Raw genomic sequence first — 3953 nt, forward strand, 5'->3', positions numbered from 1 at the left:
CATAGAACACTTCTCAAAGTGAGTCCCAAAACAAAGCTACACATCAGGGCTTATATAGCCTTCTCCTGGCTCAGAGAATGTAACAACCTTATTGACTCACTGGCCAATCAAGAAGTATCTACTGAAAAACAAGCCTCCCACCCCAGGCTCCAGGTGCACTTTAGCCTAGGGGCAGGGAAGATCTTTAAAATTTACATTCGCATTACACACTGTGAGAGGTTGCCTTAAACCTAATTTCCTCCAAATGGTTTTATAATGTTCTAAGCAGTTTTTGTCCAATAGTGAGACCTTGCCTAAGTGTTGGTGTTCCTGAATTTGTTTACACTGTGCTGCTAATTTGATTACTTTTGGGTATTGTGTCTTTAATCTGTATACATCTGATCCCCTTTTCTCTTTTTTTCCTAGTACCAAATGGTTTTGAGGATTACAGTTTTGGAGTATACTCTGAGATTCAGTATGGCTAGGTTCCCCTCCCTTCTTATTTTTGGGATTCTTGACCTTTTGTTACTCCAGATGAATTCTGTAATATTTTTCTAGTTCTATAAAAATATCCTTTGATAGTTTATTATGACATTAAATTTGTAAAAAAAAATTAGGTAATACTATTGCTTTTATCATATTAAAATGACTCAACTATGGGCAGCCAGTGAATGAACAAATGAATGCAAAATCCTCTAGAAAGCATTTATAATGAGCCAAGCTCTGTGATAAGGGTTAGGGAAACAGACAATCCAGTGACACTGGTCTCCACACATAAGACTCCATCTCTCTGTTGCGGGTATTTTCTCTGGCTGCCCGCCCCTCCTCCCCAACACTCTCCCTCCTCTGTTCTCCTGACCTCCCCAGCTTCCTTTAAGTCCCAACTAAAATTCTGTCTTCTACAAAGTCTTCCCCAATCCCTCTTTTTTTTTAAACTTTAATTTATTAATTTGTTTGTTTCCTTTTAGTTTACTGGATTCAATTCCACAATTCCTTGAATTTCACATTTTGTCCCCCTCCCTCCCCTCCCCCCCCATGGCAGCTTATTATCAAGTATAGGATCTGTAAATACTTTCACATTATACAACGGTCAGGTTATAAGGATGGATTGTACCAGCTGGAATAAAAAATGGTAAAGAGGACATAAAATCAAATAAGAGAACAAAAAAGATCAGGTATTTTGCTTTCACCTGGATATAAATTTAGTTCTTTCTAGTTCTTTCTCTGGATGCACGTTTTTCTCTCCATCATGCGTCTTTTGGGATTGACTTATATCCCTGTATTGTTGAGAAGAGTCCAGTCTATCAAAGTTGGTCATCACACATACGTTGTGTCTGTAATTGTGTACAAATTCCTCCTGGTTCTACTCTTCTCACTCAGCATCAGTTCTTTTAAGCCTCTCCAGGTAAATATGAAGACCGCCTGCTCCCCATTTCTTATGGCGCAATAGTATTCCATAACATGCATATACCACAACTTGTTCAGCCATTCCCCAATTGATGGGCACCCCCTTAATTTCCAATTCTTTGCCACAACAAAAAGAGCTGCTATAAACATTTTTGTACATATGGGTCTTTCTCCCATTTCTATAATCTCTTTGGGATATAACCCTAGGAGTGGTATTGCTGGATCAAAGGGTATGAAAGTATTTATAGCCCTTTGGGCATAATTCCAGATTGCTCTCCAGAAAGGCTGGATCAGTTCACAACTCCACCAACAATGCATTAGTGTTCCAGTTTGCCCACATCCTCTCCAGCATTTGTTATTTTCCTGTTTTGTCATCTTAGCCAATCTGACTGGTGAGATGTGGTACCTCAGAGTTGTTTTGATTTGCATTTCTCTAATCAATAGTGAATTAGAGCATTTCTTCATGTGCTTATAGATAGCTTTAATTTCTTTCTCCGAAAACTGCCTGTTCATATCCTTTGACCATTTATCAATTGGGGAATGACTTGTATTCTTATACATTTGACTCAATTCTCTGTATATTTTAGAGATGAGTCCTTTGTCAGAGACATAGGTTGTAAAGATTCTTTCCCAATTTCCCACCTCCCTCTTAATCTTGGTTACATTGGCTTTATTTGTACAGAAACTTTTCAATTTCATGTAGTCAAAATTATCCATTTTACATTTTATAATGTTCTCTAATTCCTGTTTTGTCATAAAGTCATTCCCTCTCCACAAGTCTGATAGGTAAACTATTCCTTGTTTTAGCTGACTGCTTACAGTATCAACCTTTATACCTAGATCATGAACCCATTTAGACTTGATTTTGGTATATGGTGTTAGATAATGGTCTATGTCCAGTTTCTGCCATACTATATTCCAGTTTTCCCAGCAGTTTTTGTCAAACAGTGAGTTCTTATCCCAAAAACCAGGGTCTGGGGGTTTATCAAACAATACATTACTGTAGTCGTTGACTTCTGAATCTTGTGTGCCTAATCTATTCCATTGATCCACTTCTCTATTTCTAAGCCAGTACCAGGTAGTTTTGATGACTGCTGCTTTATAGTACAGATTGAAATCTGGTAAAGCTAGTCCACCTTCCCTAGCATTTTTTTAAAATAATTCCCTTGATATTCTGGACCGTTTATTCTTCCAGATGAATTTTGTTACTATTTTTTCTAACTCAATAAAGTAGTTTTTTGGTAAATTAATTGGTATGGCACTAAATATATAATTTAATTTAGGTAAAATTGTCATTTTTATTATATTAGCTCGACCCAGCCATGAGCAATTGATATTTTTCCAATTAGTTAGATCTGACTTTATTTGTGTGAAAAGTGTTTTGTAATTATGATCATATAGGTCCTGGGTTTGTTTTGGCAGGTAGATTCCCAAATATTTTATAATGTCTACAGTAACTTTAAATGGGATTTCTCTTTCTACTTCTTGCTGTTGAATTTCATTGGAAATATATAGGAATGCCAAGGATTTATGTGGGTTTATTTTATATCCTGCAACTTTGCCAAATTTATTTATTGTCTCAAGCAGTTTTTTACTTGATTCTCTAGGATTCTCTAAATATATCATCATATCATCTGCAAAGAGTGATAGCTTGGTCTCTTCTTTGCCTAACTTGATTCCTTTGATTTCTTTTTCTTCTCTAATTGCTACTGCTAACATTTCTAGTACCAGATTGAATAAGAGGGGTGATAGTGGACACCCTTGTTTCACCCCTGATCTTATGGGAAATGCTTCCAGCTTCTCCCCATTACATAGAATACTTGCTGATGGCTTTAAATAGATGCTACCTATTATTTTAAGGAAGGCTCCATTTATTCCTATACTTTCTAATGTTTTTAATAGGAATGGATGTTGTATTTTGTCAAAAGCCTTTTCTGCATCTATTGAGATGATCCTGTGGTTTCTGCTAGTTTTATTGTTGATATGATCAATTATACTGATGGTTTTCCTAATATTAAACCATCCTTGCATTCCTGGAATAAATCCTACCTGATCCAAGTGTATTATTCTTGACATAAGTTGCTGTAGTCTTTTGGCTAGTATTTTATTTAGAATTTTTGCATCTATATTCATGAGGGAGATTGGTCTATAATTTTCTTTCTCTGTTTTATCTCTTCCTGATTTAGGTATCAGTACCATATTTGTGTCATAAAAAGAATTTGGTAGGACTCCTTCTTCACTAATTTTCCCAAATAATTTGTAGAGTATTGGAATCAATTGCTCTTTAAATGTTTGATAGAATTCACTAGTGAATCCATCTGGCCCTGGAGATTTTTTCCTAGGGAGGTGACTGATGGCTTGTTCAATTTCTTTTTCTGAGATGGGATTATTTAAGTAATTTACTTCCTCTTCAGTTAATCTGGGCAACTTGTATGTTTCTAAATACTCATCCATTTCCCTAAGATTGTCAAATTTATGTGCATACAATTGGGAAAAATAATTCCTAATTATTGTTTTGATTTCCTCTTCATTGGAGGTAGATTCACCCTTTTCATTTTTGATACTCA

Source organism: Petaurus breviceps, unplaced genomic scaffold (assembly GCF_028583685.1).
Source record: "Petaurus breviceps papuanus isolate PSGF00001 unplaced genomic scaffold, PetGlider_PUasm1.0 90849, whole genome shotgun sequence".
Taxonomy (NCBI): Eukaryota; Metazoa; Chordata; class Mammalia; order Diprotodontia; family Petauridae; genus Petaurus; species Petaurus breviceps.